The sequence below is a fragment of the Paramormyrops kingsleyae genome, chromosome 6 (assembly GCF_048594095.1).
Source record: "Paramormyrops kingsleyae isolate MSU_618 chromosome 6, PKINGS_0.4, whole genome shotgun sequence".
NCBI lineage: Eukaryota > Metazoa > Chordata > Actinopteri > Osteoglossiformes > Mormyridae > Paramormyrops > Paramormyrops kingsleyae.
In genome coordinates this window covers 6761931-6781267 of record NC_132802.1, presented here as the reverse complement: position 1 = coordinate 6781267, position 19337 = coordinate 6761931, and the positions used below count along the sequence as shown (strand labels likewise).

The following is a 19337-nucleotide window of genomic DNA, read 5'->3' as shown; positions in this document are numbered from 1 at the left end:
TTTGCATGTTGTGTTACACAGGTTTCCTGTTGCAGTCTAAAGCCATGCCGTTAGGCTAATTGGTGTCTGTGTGTAGATTGTCTGTGAGACCAGCATCCCAGTACCCCAGCCTTGTACCCTACGCTGCCTGGGATAGGCTCCAGGCCCCCCTGTGAACTTGACAGGGATGAGCAGGTAGAGGATGTTTTTTTGTATATTCCTATGAGTCATTATACATAACAGTATTTATGAGTACATGAATAAAGCCTTATGGAATTCATAGTGTTAGCCAAATTTCTATTAGTATTATTATTATATTTGCATCATCCCTGTACTGGAAAAGCAATATGAATGTTGGATGGATGGATGGATGGATGGATGGTATATCTTGCCAATGGCTTTCATTGACTGAGAACCCTGGCAGCTCAAACCAGTTCAATACAAGAGTTCTGCTTAAAACACGCCCCTGGGGCCTCGTGGGACAGCAGTCCTGCACCCTAAAGGACCCTAAAAGTCCACCTTAAAGTCCACCTTAAAGTCCACCTTAAATCCCCAGCTGGATTTATTCTGCTCTCTTTATTGTGCATCTTCATCTCCCTTTATGTCACCTTCACAGAGATCTGACACAGGAGCCAGAGAGTCACATCATTGAAGCATATTTACTAAACCCCAGCATTTATTTCATATGTACAATGGCATGTGATAATTGTTTAATAGGTAATATATTTTAGGCATGATAAAATATATACAGTTACTGAAGGAAATGTCAACACATGTTTCTATAGGTAGTGTTACTTATAATATTTTCTCAATTTTTTTATCATTACTACTGGTGGTACAGTATCAGACATCAGGTATGAGGTGTGTAATTGTAGCAGTGAGAGGGGGTGGGGTTTGGATCCGACGTCCATCTGTCCTTGTAATAAAGGTGCTTGTAGGAGAGGGGCGGGGCCCCTAGTCAGGCCACTGTGCTTATGCATATTAATTAGTTCCACCTGCCCCTGCTTCTCAGCGAAATGCATAAAGCAGAGCGTTTTGGCTCATTAGCTCCCAGCCCAGGGGAGGCATCAGACTATCATGACCCATATTCTCCCCACATCCTTGGATCCCCTTTATCGTCCCAAAACATCAGCCCCCATCTTTATTTCCTGTTTATCTTTTGTTCCTACTTTTCTTGACATGTTTACATTGGTGTGCTGTCGGCTCTGGTCCTGATGTATTGACATCTGTTTCGGGAGCAGGCCGTCTTTAACATGACCGTCAATGCCGCATCCTCATGTGACATGATGCTAACCGATGTCTTCCTCACGATCTTCCTCACGGTACACTCCAATGCCTTGCCCTTTTGACATTTACATATATTAAGTAGACACTTTTATCCAGAATGACGTACAGTTGAGAAAGCAGACGGTCCCTGGAGTTACTGGGGTTAAGGGCCTTGCTCAAGGGCGCAAAAGTAAAATCAGTGCACCAGTGAGAGGATTTGAACCTGTCACCTTCCGATCCTGCGGTGTCCTAACCCACTGAACCACAAACGACCCCAAAAACCTCTAACTGGGCAACAATTCATGGAGTCTGGACTCCATGTTGCAGAATCGGGCTCCAGCATTCACAGAACTATGCTGTGTAAATGTTAGTGTTGCCCTCTCAAAAATTGTTCTATTTTTTGCCCTTGAGTCCATAACCCATAACTCATTTTAACAGAGGCCCTGCCCACAGAGGTTCACCAGACACGAGCATCTGAATGATTAAACCTTCGCGTGCTAATGAGGATGCTAATGACTGGCACCTTTGAATCTTGGGTTAATGTATTTTTACTGTAGCTGACAATGACACCTTTAAATTTACCACAACGCCCCTGATTACACATATCATATGTCTTTATCCAGTGGCATGTTTTGTGGCTCTGCCATGCTTGTAGTATTTTTCTAGAGAAACCAACTTTTTCGAATGTCTTTAGTGGAATGACTTGTGACTATACTAACAGCTTTTAAAAAACAATTGATTAGCTAAACTTGGCAGTTCACTTTGATTGATGATGACATTAGCCTCGAATAGGCTGTCTTCACCACATCCAGGAAGTTGACATTTACATCTGTCATTAAGTATCTGGTCAGCGTGATATGAGGGTTTTTTTTTGTTTTTTTGGTGACTTGTTTTCCATGACATTTATTGTGCTTACAATTTTTTATATGGGGTAAAAATCAGAATATGAAATAGCAAGAGACCTTTCTTAAAGACTGTTTGTACATGGACAGGTGGAAAGAGAAGTCAATTTATAGGTGATATAATGAATAGGCCTATAGGTGACATCAATGAATATTTAGCTTCACAGAATGAATGAAGGATTCCCAGAAGAGTATTATGTTGCTGTCACTAAATGCACTCTGGAAAACACTGAAGGTAATATTAAAGTCGAATTAAAGACTCAAGATTTAATTCTTTATAGACTAAAGTACAATGAATTTGGAATTGTGACTCCCTGAATAGTGCAAACAAAAGAAGACATGAAACATTGAACAATATGTGCAAAATACAAAATATTCAATAAATATATGCAAATATGTAAAGGGGATTATTTACAATGGAAGACTGTTGTGATGGACAGGAAGAGGTAAGTCACTGCAAGGCACGCTTCGAGGTGAACGGAACCTTGCAGCTGATTGCAAACATTAATGTCACTGTGTTAGAAGGATAAGGTGGATACTGTTATAGCAGAGACTGAGCTGAAGGCGCTTTCTGCTGAGGGGCTGGTTAAATGTCAATGAATCCCCCAATGCATCCATGCTGCGTGGCAAATTTGACAAGCAGGAGCTAATCGCTCATCATCTGCCGCTGTCTCCGTCCTGCTGGGGCGGCACGCTTTGGGGCATAAGCGGCCAAGCCCGCGCCCCCACCGGGGGAGGGGGGGGGGAGGGGTGCGGCAGATATCAGCACAGGAAGGGAGTCGATCACCAACAGTCACGACTGTAAAATAACATCACAACATTTCTTTTTTTTTTTCAAAAGATTAGAGCCGATTCATGCGGGAGAAGAGACTTTCGAAACCGGATGTGTTTTGTGTTACCTGACGCCCGAAAGCTGCTTACAGAAACTACAGGAGCACCTGTGACCTGGTCCTGTACCTGTAAGACTAACGGAGAGCAGCAGCCCAGCAGTTAAGCAGCTGTAGTACTGACCGAGAAGACGTGATAATGTTCGGGAGTACTCCTCAGCCAAGCAGCTGAATAAACAGAACATAAATAAGTATCGATATAAAATTGAATATAAAAGGAGTGTCAAGAATAAAAATGTAAAAAATAAATTGAAACACATGCAGGGAGCTGAATCGGCATCCCTAAATTGCCATGCATTGTGCGTGGTTGTGTGTGTTTTTTCTCCGTGACAAACTAGCATCCCAGCCAAGGTGTTCCGCTGTGTTCCGCTGTGTTCCGCTCTGTATGTCCCAGGCTGACTGTGATCTTCTACATAATAAGTGGATAAAAAAACAGGATGAACTGAAGAGAACTGATCAGGTGACTATTCCATTAAAACACAGTGTACATCCATTGTACAGCTAGATATCTTTAACTAAGTTATTCAGGTTAAATATTTCACTCAAAGGTTCAACAGAAAGTTGGCATCCCCGCATTTGACCCAACAATCAGGTTCTCTGCCTGCCTAGATATAATGTGAGAGGAATACTGTGAGAATGTGGGTACAACAGATCTACTCTTTGCAGTGACTGTGCATAATACTCATTTTAAATAATGACAAACATAAAACATTCCATCTAAAATTACTTGAACAGCACAATTGTTACTTTGAACTTCTAATGTGTCTCTCTGCAGCTGCTCATGCATGTTTCTTCTATTCCCCCGTTTTCTTCACAGCGGATTTTTCTCCCTCCTGCATTCATTATTTCATCTTAGACAGATGAGAAGCGCCATGTGTTGTTTGGGCCGGAGGACGCAGTAGACAGTATGGTACAGCGTGATATCGGAGGAGGTGCATCTGAAGCTCCGTTAGCGAAGGTCTCCAAGCCCATGTCGAGGCACTAACGCGGTGAAAAGGCTCAGAATGTCACTTCAGGGCTTCAGTTCTGCATTATCTTCCCATGGAGCCGATATTCTCACACCGTGCCTAATCCCAGGAAGATCGAGGTACCTCTGCCTCAAGAGCAAAGTCACAAGATTTACATGTACAGTGACAGTGCCACAGTCTGTCAAGAGAGCAACAACAGAATATTACACTGAGAGACAAAGCATCCAAATACAAATGTATATACTGACATACACACACACACACAGCTGTGGGAAAAAAACAAGACACCACAGCACTGCACGTGTGTGTGTGTGTGTGTGTGTTTGTATATAGACTTATTTTCTGTTTACTCTTTTGTTGTCAGCCTCTGAACAAAACATTAACCTGGTGTCATAAATCATCTTCCAGCATCTATTCTTCCAAGTTTGATCTAGTCTGATTTCCCTGCTTTTGACAGTTGAGTGAATTAAGATTAAGATTAAGATTAAGATTGACTTTATTTATCCCAGGGAGAAATTCTGTTGCATACAGCAGCACAGATGAAAAACATTTTGTGCAAAACAAAGTTTAATTAATATTATTAATTTAATGTAATGAATTGGACGATGGCTAGTAGTGTTACAGTTCAGACAAACACGACAATAGATTGACTAAAAATGTCTGACCAGTCCGTGACAGCATCTGAATCATACAGTGAGGATTCTGCCGAGGGCTGCTTCAAGATCAAAGAAAGATTAGAGAAAACATAAGGAATGGAAGAATAACATAAGAAATAAAACTATATTAAAGTCTTTTCTGGGCCAGCACAAGTCTACAGAGTAAAGCTCGCTGGTAAAATGAAACAAAGACATATATATAAATAGCGATTCCACAAATGAATGTCATTTTTCCATACATTTTAATTACGTATTGAAATAATGGAAGTTGGCTGCATGTGATACGTTTGGTGTTCAGCTAAAGCAACAGTAGAACCCCCAGTGTCTCTGTGTAACCAACATCAATTTGGCCTGAAGATACCTACAACAGATTGACTAAGAAGTAGGCAGACTTCCACCATCCTCAAGACAGGCTTCTTCTCTGGGAGTGAAAATGGAAGAGAGTGGATATTGATTTCTCAGTGTCAGTGGTAGGCTACCCCTCCCATATACCCCTCCCATGAGTCCCTGAAGCCTCAAACCTTGAGCAGAAGCGAACACGGGTGAAGCGGAGACGGGAGGAACATGCAACAGCTGTGTTTGCCGCTGACCTGCGTGGTGCGATGGGATTCCCAAGGGCCGCATGGCTGTTTTTAACTGAGGCAAGACAGATCATGTCCTGCAGAAAAGGTGAAACTAATGAGAGCTGAGGACAAGTACTGTAACAGTAATGGAGTTTCGTCAGTCAATCCTCCAGAAAAGGCAAGAGGGCTAAGCACTAATGGAGCGCATGAAATCAGCAACAAGTGTTCTGCACGCTGCAGATTCCCTGCTGGTTAAAATAAATCCTGCAGCCTTAATACTTTCATTCTAGACAGATTCCTATATGAGATACCTCAGTCCTAGTCTTTGCAATATTGATTTTTGGTCTGAGTTCTTTATTAGTTAGGGTTGATTGACTTGTACATTTAATGACTTGCACAGTTTAAAGATGTCAATCCAAATTCATTACTTAAGTACTTTGCTTTGATTTCCAATCCTGAAAAACTAATTTGTCATTATGAATTATTGTAATTATGAAAAATAATTATGAAGTAATAGTTGCTTCTAAAATATCGTTGGTTTTCCCCTTAGACTTATTTTGGTAACCTTGGTTGCTGTTTTATAGTGTACAGGGTATGTAGAGTGTATATTGTGTGTTTGTTATATCTATTGTATGTGTATTATATCTATTGTGTTGTATTAATTGTATTGCATTGTATGTCAACTGTGCCCTATGTGAGATGCTTCCTAAGTCTGCAGGGACAAACGCTAGTAGGAATTTCGTTGCAGTTTACCCATACTTGTACACATGACAATAAAGTTTTGAATCTTTCAATGAGACAGGAAAAAAGACTGAGGAAAAAAATGGTCATTGTCCTTCCTGCATCATGTGGAGTAGGAAACCAGAGGAACTGCCATGTTACCATGTCGGAGAACACTGCACTGAACAATATCAGTGTCAGACAAGTTTAATACCACTGGATCGTATCAGTGTTTGCGGATGCCATTTGGGCTGTGCAATGCACCAGCAAGGATTCATTGACTAAGGCAACAGTGACCAAAGAGCCATTTAAGGTACCTTCTAGCTGCTGAGATTGTAAACGCTCCACATTTCAAGCCTCAGTAAGTTCGGGTATTCCAGTAGTTGGTAAGAAATGCTGTAAAAGTCCATTTCAAATAAAAAATCAACACCAGGGCCATCTGATTAACAGAGGCAATTAATCTGGCAGCGGGTCGAAATAAACTTCTGTTAGCTCTGGACAAATAAGACTGTGTGTCTCAGGGTTATTACAGACGGTTGATGCAATATTGCTCCAAGACTGAGGTTCTCTTCTACAGCACGCAGACTGGAATGTGTGCCGTAAAAACAAAGAGAGGAGAACGGACTGAAAAGAGGAAATATCATAAGCGTTCCGCCATGCGTCTCCAGGTGGCACAGTTAGATGTCAGGCATCGCCAGAAGAACAGCGTTTGAAGACAACAGAAAGTTTGAAGACTGTATACCAGTACTTAGGAAGTGAACACACAGATGAGTCTACAGAGGGCGGAAACTTGGGATTCAATGAATATATAGTTTATCCTTTTGGAATGGAATGTGGATCAAAGTCTGAGCAGCACATATTTGAAAATGTGTAAAATATTTTAAATATCACTGTATAGAAGTCTGGAAAAAAGTATAGAAAATGGAGGTAGCACAGTATAGAAATATAGAAAAATGTATAGAAATGGCTGGATATTGTATAACACTAGAGGCAGCAGCCAAAATCAGTTGGTGAGGTGCATTTTCGATAACTGCAGGAAAGGTGGGCTTTCACACCATGTTACAGAGTAGTTCTGGTGTAAGAGGGACAGTGAGGAGAAGACCTTTGGTACAGCGACTTTATGGTGTTTCCGTGGCAGAATGTATAGTGCATAAGCTGGTCACCCTATGGATTCCCAGCCAGAGGCTGATCAGCTCTCTGTGGAAGGCACTGGCTTTGCAGAAGAGTCCCATTTCTCTGCCTGTGCCAGTTGTAGTGATTGAGGGTAGATCCTCAGGCCTTGTCACTCCTGTTACACAAGCGTGTGAACAATGTTGTTTATATGTCATATAAATGAAATCTTCTGTAGCCAATTTGACAGCAAGCATGTGTTGTATCAATAGGTTGTATTATTAGGGAAGATTATTTATGTGAAGGGCGCAGAATTAATATGCTGTCAGGATTTTTTGTATGTTTTTAGGGGGTCTGGAATCTGTCCCAGACAGGATGGGGTACAAGGCTGGGCTACACCACGAACGGGATGCCAGTCAATGACCAAAGAGTCACGTTTAAGGAGAAATCGCTCATAAAACCGAAAGGCTCTGGGCTCTGATCTATTTTATTTCATTATAGCACATGTTCTCCTCTGGTCTTCTGCTCTCTTCTGATAAGTAGATTTGTTCTTTTATATTATATGAAGGCAAAAGTCATAAAGTATTATTGAAATGGTTCTCTCACTCTCAGAAGTTGTTCAATTAATATAATATAATATAATATAATATAATATAATATAATATAGCAAGACCCTTCTATTTCCTGTATCTGCTTGTCCTGTGCAGGGTCACATGGGTCTGGAGCCTATGAGCACAAGGCAGGGCTGGGATGGGGACCAAAACCACTGCGGGGCACAATCACAAACACACAGAGACACACACACACACACGGGCAATTTGGCAGCTCCAATTAACCTCAGCATGTTTCTGTGGGGGGAAACCGGAATACCTGGAATAAACACAGGGAGAACATGCAACTCCACACACAGAACCATGGTGCAGACTCAACAGTGCTAACCACTGTACCAGCATGCTGCCCCTATGTATGAATATGAATATAGCCAAAGACTAAATACTGACACAAAAAGCATAATTAAAATGTTCTGTTTTCCCTCCCTTGTTCCTTCACAAAGGTACAACAGCAAAATCCAATCTTGTGACTTGAAGCATCAGCTAAAGATCGTACAATAACAACCAGTATGGAGCGATACAAAGTGTCATTTAAAAAAAGGAATTAAATTTGAACGAGTTTATGAAGTAAGATAATGGTGTAAGTGTCGGGTAATGGCGCACGTTTAGATCCATACACGCTGTCTGAAGTCCTTCAGGAAAGAGTCGTGCGGAAAGTTGAGTCATCTCAGTGCAGTGATTCCCGGTACACTAATACATGCAGAGCTGGTAATCACCTCTGTGTGTCTGAGTCTGGAGGAAGAATCTCACACATGATTAGGGACAAGAAGAAGGCCTGTCACAGACACGGCTCCTGCGAGGTCGACCTGTCAGCACTGCCCTAACACTCGGCTACTGGAAATTGCCTGACTTATCAAAGAGAAACCGGAAAATGAGGCTGGGACTTCAGTTAACCAAGCCTCGTCAGACATTCCCATCAGCGGCGTGTCATGGGAGAAGTTCAGTCAGCCTCGTAACAGCCTGGTCTTTTCCTGTTCTCCATTCACTGGCCTAGAAAGCATTGTCCGCATTGTAGGGACAAACGGTAAAGTCCTGGGGGATGTGCTTCCTCAAGTTTACATGCACCCTTCCTTATCCTAATCAGCTGAAGTTGGTGTATATTTTAAGTGCATTCTTATTGGCAGACATTAGCTCTTGTTTGGTCTTTGATTGTAGCCTTTAATTAGATTCATGCTGTGCTGAAATATAAAATTTAAACTATTTTACATATAAGCAAAATACTGCTCAGTAGGGTCTTTACCAGATGTTATCGGGTGGACATCAAATATTTAAGATAAATATTTTGTAACGCACAATGAGAGGCCTCCTGATTGGCGTTTAACTGCATGTCTTTGGACTGTGGAAGGACACATGCAGCATGGGGACAACATATCATGTACAGATAGGGGGATTCGAACCCCCAACCTTGGGGGTATGAACCATAACATTTCATATAACATATTATATGTATAAATACATCCATGCAAATACTGTGCACAATATCAAGAGCAGGAAAGGTATGAGCATGACATGGAAAACAAGTTTACCAAGAGTAACGTCACTTTACATCACTGCACCTAGTAAAATATAATTACTATTTGACTGAAGTATGGAGCATGAGGGTTGGGGGGGGGGGGGGGTGCTTTGGAGCATTGTTAAGAATGCAGTGATGAACAATCATGAAAATATTTCCTACAAACAATTTAATGCAAATGAATAACACTTTATTAACAAAAGCCTGCATTTCATCCACATCTTTCAAAACGAAAGTTTTATCCATATATTTCAAAAGCAAAACGATAAGTGGATACCCCCCCCCCCCCCCCCTTCCACCACCATGGCCCCTCCCTGGTTCTTGTGCATTCCACGGTCCATGAACTGAAGTAACTGGCCAAAGAGGGTCCAGTTATATTCCTGTAAAAGATTTTCAAACAAGGATCGGCAGGGTGCAGGTGTCACCTGGAGAGATGACTTTTCGAGTTTGGCTGCTCTGCCACTGCTGCCAATTTCATTCCGCCGTGAGCAGGTGAGAAGAGAAAGGCCCTATTCTGAGTTAAGAACGAGACTCCCGTTCAACTTCACACGTTACTGTTTGGTTTCGAGTTCAGCTAATGCTGTAAAAATGAGGCCGACAGTGTCAGTCTTGAAAATAATGAGTCTGTATTATTTTTTCCTAGCACTAGTCTTGACTGACAATTATGAAATATAATGGTGGTTATAAAATGTGTGCAGAATTGTCTTATGTTATGTTATGCTCTGTTTACATGAATATCAGTGTATGTAACAACACCAGCACTCTAACCTCTCTAAATGGTTGGAAGATGGATGAATATTAATAATTGCTAATTACTAATAAAGGAGGTATTGAAATTTGTCACTACAACCCTCCAGCGGATAATCAGCTACAAAAAAAATTCATGGGTATTAAAAATTGAGCACTATGACTTTCTGAGGCAGGGAGACCTTTTTTCAACATAAAATTTGTCTCACTGAGGCCTTAACGTGAATTAGCTGCATATTAAACTAGAGAAGTGTATTTGCATCACTGTTGCTTCACACCTCCAGGGACGGCTTTGGTCAATCATCATGCGGGCTTCTTCTAGGTGCTCCTGCAGTCCCGACATTCCATTAGATTAAGTGGAATCTCTGAATTACCCAGAGTGCATGACTGTGGGTGCGCCCTGCCTCTCATCCGGGTAGGACCTCTGCCTTGTGTCCTGACTCACTGTGACTCATAGAAAGCAGTTTTAAGGTGGGTTGCTGGAACTGATGGAGACACGCTAGTTTAATTAGCTTCGGAATGAAAGGAAAGGTGAGGACGTGCCCCTATGTGTGTCTGCTGAGAGGGAGAGCCGATTGGCCAATGCAATGGCTGTTTTGGGGGGGGGGGGGAGGCTGTTCCCTCCACTTCCCAGTTGGCGTCCACGCACGGTTACAGCATATCCCGTGGCCCCCGCAGGAATGCGGCTTGGCCCTTTCTGGGGGCTCTCCGCACTTAGGGCCCCTGTTCGGCCCTCTCTCGCACCTTTTTAAAAAGATAAGTCTATTTTAACTGGCCCACGGCAGCCCCACATGTACCCGGGCTTTAGTCATTGCTGTTATTAGCCTGCTGGTACATGCAGGAGGGCACGCAGAATACCTGCCTGCGCAGCTGTGCGTTAGTAACCAAGCATCTGCAGAGATCTGCAGTAAAGGGTCAAGCTGTGAAGGCGCCTGACTTTCTGTTACATCACTGCTGCTTGATACTGATCTTAGTGCCTAACAGCCTATAGTTAGGGCTACTAACTAGGGATTTAAATAGCCCGAGTGCAAAAGATGTTCAGAAGCAAAGAAAAATGGTTATTAAAATATTTGATGTTTAAAATATATGTGCAAGACACATTCAGCGCAGTGATTTACATTACATTTACATACATTTTATTTATTGTATTTTTCTTTTATTGGAGTGAGTGTCTGTTCTTAGATTATGGTGCTGTTTTACGGGACCTTGGTACTTAACTTCATTCCCTTTCATGCTACCTCATGCAAATATGGGGACTCGAGTCTGAGACTCGGACTCCAGTCGCACTTAAATCGCACAAACAAAGACTTGTGACTTAACTTTAGACTTGCCCTCAACGACTCGAGACTTGACTTGGGTGTTGTGACTCGTGAACAGTGTTCATTTCATGGAATTATTTCATTATTTTCAGTTTTTCTAGTGTTGTACGAAAGCCCTAAAGAAAGCCGACCGGACGGTCACGGCAGCGTGATACGTGTCACTGACGCATGCGCACCTGCTGGATTAATGGGGGGTATGTAATTGCGCGAATGTCTGTTACACCGTTTATCTGTTGCTGTGCGAATTCGACTTAATGGGTAAGTAATTAATATGTAAAATCCTGGTTTGTATTTTATAATAGAACTTAAACATTGTTAATTTAGAGTAAACCGGAGATCTAATCATTAATGCGCAATCGTATGTTAATACGAGTTAAGTTTCTTTCCGGAGTTGCCTGTTAATGTACCGTGCCGTATATATTTAGTAGGTGAGAGATTTATCTAAGTGACATTAATATTATTAATCTGACTTAATATATTGTGATCTGAGTCTGTATTTAATTTGTATTATTTAGAATATGCGAGTTTGCATTATAATAAATGTTGCAATGTAACGATCTAAGTAGCCACCGAATTGCAGACGTGATAATTTACTGATTATATTTGTTGCTGTTGTAGACCACAGCCAGTTATATTCAGCAGACTAATCACAGCTGCCCATGTAACAGATCAGAATGGCAACCTTATTTACCAGCTATCAGCTATCAATCTGCTTTCCTGTATTATAGTGTTAAGTCCGCTGCGCTCTCAGTGTTCTCTAACCGGAACCACCTTCCACCATTTCTTCACCTGCTCAACCAGCGTATCCCTGAGAATCTCCCATAGCTCAAGTACAAATATGTTATGGGAAAATCGGAAGCAGACTGAATATTTCCCTCCCTTGATATTACGCGCAGCGTGACGCTTGCGCCGAGCCACAGATTTCAAATCAACACAGACCATGGCGACGGCAAGTTCACCTGGAGCTGCGCCATTTGTTGTTGCATTTGGTTATAAAGTCTTCACACAGACAGCTAACAAGCGACCGGCCACTTGCAAAGTGTGTGGCGTCAGGGTAAATGATGCCGGCTCAACTCCATCCAACTTCATCAGGCACCTCAAAATGCACACGGATAGTTCTGTCACTTGGTTAGGTAAAGGGGAAACTTAGTGTGTATGGACAGATGGCGTTACTGGTAGCAAACTAATCAAACCACAGTTGTAGGATTTACAGACTACATGCAGATTACAGCTTTATTGTTCCCCACCCGTTTTATTTAACATCTCAGTACATTTCAGCCTAGGCTACCATCAAGTAGCAGGCCAATGGAAGCCCTCTACCAGTTAGCAGATGGCAGCAGAGTATATATGGATGTAGTCTATTGATGTAGCCTCACGTTAATCCTATGCATTAATCGCTGTTTTAGAAATGCTGTTATGATATCAGTGCACTTGGTAAAACTCCATTCAGCTGCCCAAGTGTTTATTCAGGAAAAAATATTACAACGTAACGTCATTGAAGAAGAATTTCTTTCAGAACATCTATCACAAAAATACAGTAGGCCTATTCCACTGCAGTATTGCTGTTAATATTGCTCTAATATTTTGATAATGTAGTGTATAATAATAGATGATAGTACAGTACATGCTTTCAATCCAAAACGTACAGAAGTTCAGTATTATCTCAGATAGCATCTGATGAGAAAACGTTCATTTCAGTCATTTGAGACTTGAGACTTTACTTGGACTTGGGACAAAAGACTCAAGACTTGACTTGGCATTGCCCCGCAAAGACTTGAGACTTGACTTGGACTTGGAAAAAAATGACTTGTGAACATCTCTGACCTCATGTTTTCGAAATGACAACAAACCTCCTTGACTCTCGAATCTTGAGTTTAAACAGAAATAATCCTTTGAACTGAAGATGGGAGACTTGCCAGCAAAAAAGTGTCTCATGTAATCTGTCTTGGGGGGTTTCATGAGTGGGAGAAAAACAAAAACAGCAAAATGCTCTTTTGATACTGTAAAGATGTGGGTCAGTCCCTGAAGGTATCAGCCCAAATCTGCTGACCACCTGCAGCCGCCGGGAGCAGCTCACAGACGATGAGGCAACACGGCGCTGGAGTCTGAGGATCGGCCATGTAAAGGATGACTAACACGCCAAGAGGTTACTGACTCGTTAAAAAAATACTGCATTGATTTAAATAATCAGTCCAAATCGCAAGAGATGCTCTACTGATGTACTTTCAAAGGAAGGAACTTAATGTAAATCATTTGCAGGCTCTATGCGGATCCCTTGCTTGGTGAGCATGTTATCTTAATATGTACATATTTATTTTGGGGCAAAAGCGCGATAAATATATCTAATTATCTGTTTATAATAAGTCATACATGGCATGTGACGTTGAATTCTTTCTCTGGCTCAGTGATTCATATAATTATCTTTATAGTTATTTTTTCCGAGTCCTTGGATGAAGTCAGAAATTTATAGGCAATCTGGGAGACATGGTTAACTTTTCTCTGATCCCCCCCCCCCCCCCCCCGTGACATTAGGACCTGTTAAAACGCCATCTGAGAAGATGCCTGTGATGTGTCCATTAGTCATCCGTTTGGGGAGGTGAGCACAGGGTTCACAGAGAGAAGGGTAACATGGGTTCTAATAACAGTGGGCTGTGCATCATTAAAATCTCTTTAGAACCCCCCACTCCAGTGCCCATTACACCCTGACAGATATCGATGACATTTCTGCGGGGCACGTCCCCTCCTACGGTGACTAATGAACGAGGACGAATGCGAACGCGGGTGAGTAGCGGAGGCAGCCGGTCCACATGCCGTCTGCCGAAACCACAGTCCCTCCCCCAAACCTACATCACCCCCCCCACCCCGCTTTCTTTAAAAACATAGGGAGAGGCAGTTGGGCCTCCGTTTGGTCTTAATGGCGATTGTTCAGGCCTGATTTACATCCACCGCCGCTGAATGGCGGCAGGTCAGCCGAAACAGTGCCTGTGCACTCCAGCTTCCGAGCGACAATAATAATGAGGCCGGCATTAAGCATCTCAGAAACAAGCCTCTTTTTCCCCGACCATTGAGTCCTCACACAAAGGAGTCCGCGTGCACAATAAACTAATTACGAGCTAAAGCCTCCCTATGCTCGAGATGAGAACTGCTCCCTTTCCTGCCAGCTGACTCCTTGTAAAATGTAGGAGAAAAGGAGGACAAAAACCAACTTGAGGAGGTGGTGGACCTCCTACAGCCCCCGGCCAAGACGTGGCCGTAATTGGAGGTGGAATGTAGCCAAAGACAATCTGGAAGCCAGACGGGTCAAGGGCGGAGTCGACCGGGCAAGGATTTGCCAACAGGAAAGCAGCTCAAATAGTTTCCATCCTCAATCCATTTACAGAGGCCTCTCACATTATCATATAGCCATAAGCTTATATGCGATCAAGCATTTATTTACAGAGTTGAAAGTATATCACAGAGCACTGAAGAGGCATATCGTCATTTTCCTGATGCATTTTGCAGAATTTACTCACTTGTATGGGTGGAATCATTTTCAAGTTAAGTGCATATGAGTGCCATCCATACCCTGACCTGCCAGAACATCAACCAGCAACATTCAGTATCCACATGTGAGACATTAATCTCCGTGGCGAAAAACCAGCCAGAAAATGAAAGCTCAAACGGAAGGATTGTGCTTTTAAATGGGTCTCAGATGATACTAGCCCTAAAAATGAATTATCTGCCACTAGGGGTCACTATAGCACACTCCCCCTTCACCCCAGAGATGACTCTATGGATAAATGGACCAAATAGCCTTTTTTAATGTTTTCAGGTAGACGATGCTTCAGTAAACAAACATAAGTGAGATTCCCTGTTTTGTTGATTCAAAGGACGAGGACGGTGCTTGTCCACTCGGTGTCTGGGCTTCACGAAAAAAGAAACTGACCGCGATTTCCAGCCTGTCGCTATGGTAACCGAGGTACATAGTCCCTCTCTCTGTGTAACTGGTACCAAAAGCAGAGTAAGGGAGCATTGAAGTCCAGCGAAGAGTTTGCTTAACATATCAAGCAGATGGCTTTGAGCACGGCAATTTTAAATGGATTCCCATATTGTATTCAGGTGTTCTTGTTGCCTAATATTTTTGTTTATATTGTATGTGGTCATGCAAACACTTGGTGTTGTAGCAGCAGTAATAATCAGGAAAAGCAAAGGGACAGTATAGTACATGCTATCATATTACGTGACTCGCTCTTAATTTCCATGGGGCAAAACCCTAATCCCAAAAAAGACGTCTTTAACCCCTACCCAACCCTAACCCTAACCCTAACCTCTACCCAACCCTAACCCCTACCCAACCCTAACCCTAACCAAACACAATACAAGACGCTCAACCTTTCTAGTTTTTTGATTGCAGTCACAATTTTTTTTTTTTATAAAATTGAGTTTGCCCGTGCGGGGGCTGATAAAAATGACTCTCAAAATTACCTGTTTGGTCCCCACAATGTAATATATACATACCCCCCAGACACACACACAAACATAATTTAACTCATAACATATTAACTTATAAACAAACCTTCCTCCCTAAGCATTAATCGTAAAAAGATTTTTTTTCCTTATCTGTGATTACCGTCTATGATGACTGCGGTTTAGCTCTGCTCACTGACCGCAATATAGTCAGGGTCAGACTGTGACATCATCATCTTCTCTCATGTGAGACGGTGTTAATTACACTGCAAAGGGTAGGGGGGCACAAAGAGGAAGGTGTGATCGTGGGTGGTCCCTGTGCATATGAGACTGGGGATTAGATCTCGGGTTATTATATTGATAGTGATGTGAGGGATGTGGGCATGAACCAGGGAGGCGATAAGGCACTACTGAGGGCTGCTCATCACATCATCTCCACTTTGCTTCCTCCCCCCTTTGCTTCCTCCCCCCTTCCCATGACAGTTTTATTATCTACTGGAATGCCTAGTGAGGTGACCCCTGTCCCCATCCCCCATTCTACGTGACAGAAGGACCGCAGTGGCGCCCAGCTGTGGAGTTTGGGCACCACGGACCGAACCAATCCCCTCTGCAGTACCTCATCATGGAGACCAGCAGCCGAACCTGGGGAATGTGGAAGCTTCAAACATCAAACACCACGGGATGCTCCCATCTCCAGATGCCACATCTATTGTATGCATGCCTGAACATCTCTGGCACTCTTGCAACCAAAATAAATGAACACATTTGCCTACCTAAATACCAGGTTTCAGACAAGCTAAACTCGTCATGCGTCTTGCTAATCAGAAATTCACCTAATGATTTTGGAACTTATCTTGGACTCAAGTAGCTCTTAATTGGAAACATATCCTTTCAGTCAATCAATTATTTTGAGTTCTTTCAGCTAAAAGAAAAAATTGTTCAGATTCGTTCAATGATTCACTCAGCTCATAAACATCCGCCCTTAAATGCAGCTCCAGCTTTATTTTATTAATAACTCACATCTGTACATCATCACACCACTATCTGGCAAAAGTCGATACTGAGCGAACTTAACGATGAATCATTCATTGAATGAAACAAACAAATTTGTGCCGTGACTGAGAACATTTTGTTCATTTAAAAGCAGCCGCGACTAGAGCTTCTGCAGCCATGGATAAATCAGAGTGGGAAGTGAACTCCCTGTGCTTCCCAGGGAAAAACCTCCTTAGTGGTGAAAAAGTTTTATTTTACATTTGAGGCTTCAGCCACAAATCCAGACACCAGCTGAACATTCGGGGGATTCATGTTTGCAGTACAAAATCATCTTATTTTCTGCTCTTAGTCTTGTGAAAAGCACCCATAAGGATACACTTTTTATTAGTAGTAATATGAAATGTCAGGATTTTTTTCTGCTTTCAACCTATTTTCATTGAACATCTTCACCAAAGCGATGCATTGACCTATTTAAAATTTTAGTAGTAAGTTTTGGCCAATATCGCTAAAGGCAAACAAGCTCTTGTTTGTGTCCATAAAACCTGCCTGCAAAAAAACTTTTTACAGCCTTGCCTCCACTTATCCTGTTTCCAGCTCAGTAGTGAGAAAGGTTCCTTTATTTATGCCCTGATTGTGTGGCATCCGGCCTCAGCTGGTTCTGTGGCGGTCGTGCCCTGCACCATGCCCCACATGTCCCCAGCATCTGCCATCCCAGCGACACCCAGCTCCTCAATGTCACACCACTCAGCCGACGAAAAGCTCAAGTGTTTACGGGAGACGATGTTGCGGGTCATATGATGAACGCCCTAGAAATCCAGCCACACCCCCCCCCCCCCCAGCCGCCTGTACTCAGTCTGACCCAATGCGATGCGACACTTCTGTACGCACTAGTGAATAATGGCTGCATCCCCAACTCAAATATTCCCATCGAGTGTGCTATTCCAACAATGTGGTATATCCATTGCAGAGCAAAAGTAGATTCAAGAAATTGTATTATTCCATTACTGTGTCCTCTGGCCTTGAGGTCTGTCACACTGAAGTGACTGAACAAAATTGTTCGAAATTTGCTCGACAAATATCACTCCACTTCATTAATAAACAGACATGTGTGAATGTACTTGGCTTTCTATACAGCCGTCACAGTTTATAGCCGAGATATTAACATAAAGCAGACCCGTGCATTTGCAGTATACAGTGCAGACCCGTGCATTTGCAGTATACAGTGCAGACCCGTGCATTTGCAGTATACAGTGCAGACCCGTGCATTTGCTGTATACAGTGCAGACCCGTGCATTTGCAGTATACAGTGAAGTGGTGAGTTTCAGATTCAGTCCGAGACAAGGGCCTAATTTTGGTTTAAACATTGGGGGTGGTTTCCACCCATTTACGGGGAGACATTATTATTGCAGGAGTTGTATTAGACAGTTTTGATTATTGGGGGGTTACAACCCCCACCCTGTAATTTACACCGATGGTCCTTGACCCGAGAATCTTGAATAAACCTCTGTATGTATTTATTTCTTTGTTTATTGTAGCACACCACTGACGCGCCTGTTTCCATTAATCAAAGAGATGCTGAGTATTTCAGTCACGTGTGTTAATTAGTCATGTATATCTGACTACAAATATAAGCCCACATATATGTGGGTTCAATGAAAATGTGTAGTCTTTTGGGTAATACAGTATTAAATACAGAGAGGGTAAAGCAGATGGAGGTAATTTACTCTTTATGACTGGAAATATAGTGATGGTGAGTCCAATAAAAGAATCACATACGGGGACCTAAGTTTGATTCAACCATGTGATCCGTTGTAAAGCGTGAAGTGCATACATTGTTCTAGATAATATTCAGCACTTAATCCGTGTTTAATTAATGAGCGTATACGTCGGTTATATTAAATACAGCCTTCCCTGCATTTACATTACAGTTTACAAATTTATAATTTGAATATTTCCATTATTCAAGAAAAGAACTGTATAATGCGTTTCCAGCCCAACTCCAAAACCAACATTTTTTTATATTATCAACAGATTTTTAATACAGCTAAGAAACGTTAATATAAAAACGAAATTTTAGTATGAGAACTCAAGACCCATTGTGGCGAAAAAAACGTGAAACCAGTTACGGTAGATAGGGGGTTACTATACCAAGAAACGGCTCCTATCTTGTTAGATATTGCGCGCAGTTTGAGCAGCGATAGATTTTTTTTAAGTTCGCTAGCACCACCTTGTGGTCGTTGTTTACAGTGGTCTGCAATTAAACTTTACTGGGAAGAAATATTTATTACTGGACCGCTACAATTCCTCAGATAAGGTTTTAAAACAAAATTGAGGAGTGGAACTTCAGATTAATGTGTAAGATTAGATTATTTACCTACATTATTAGAAAAAATGTTTATTTTTAAATAAGCTGTATAAGTAGACAAACATTTTTAAGTTATATTAAATACCGTCTTATTTCAACAATTACATGTAAACCTCCGTATTACAAATGTGTTACACATATAATAAATTGTACAAACACGTCACCAAAGAGTAGTTTACTTATCAGATAACTTAATGTTGCCAAATATCACCTTTAAATTAACTATGACTCAGTCTAACTATGACTCTGGCACAGTGCCAACACTGTTGCTTCACACCCCTGAGGCTGGGGT

General features: G+C 42.0%; 1 long non-coding RNA gene across 3 annotated transcripts; it reads left to right on the top strand.

Annotated features, from left to right (window-relative positions):
• Positions 1-11242: 11242 nt before the first annotated feature.
• LOC111859159 (uncharacterized) lies at positions 11243-16467 on the top strand. 3 transcript variants are annotated; one of them, XR_011992152.1, is made up of 5 exons: positions 11243-13387; positions 13774-13837; positions 13951-14022; positions 15111-15199; positions 16236-16467. It is a non-coding gene; the product is annotated as an uncharacterized lncRNA (long non-coding RNA). The 3 variants fall into 3 exon arrangements; XR_002841755.2 differs by having other exon boundaries at positions 11243-13523; XR_002841756.2 differs by having other exon boundaries at positions 11243-13523; positions 16171-16467.
• Positions 16468-19337: the final 2870 nt, after the last annotated feature.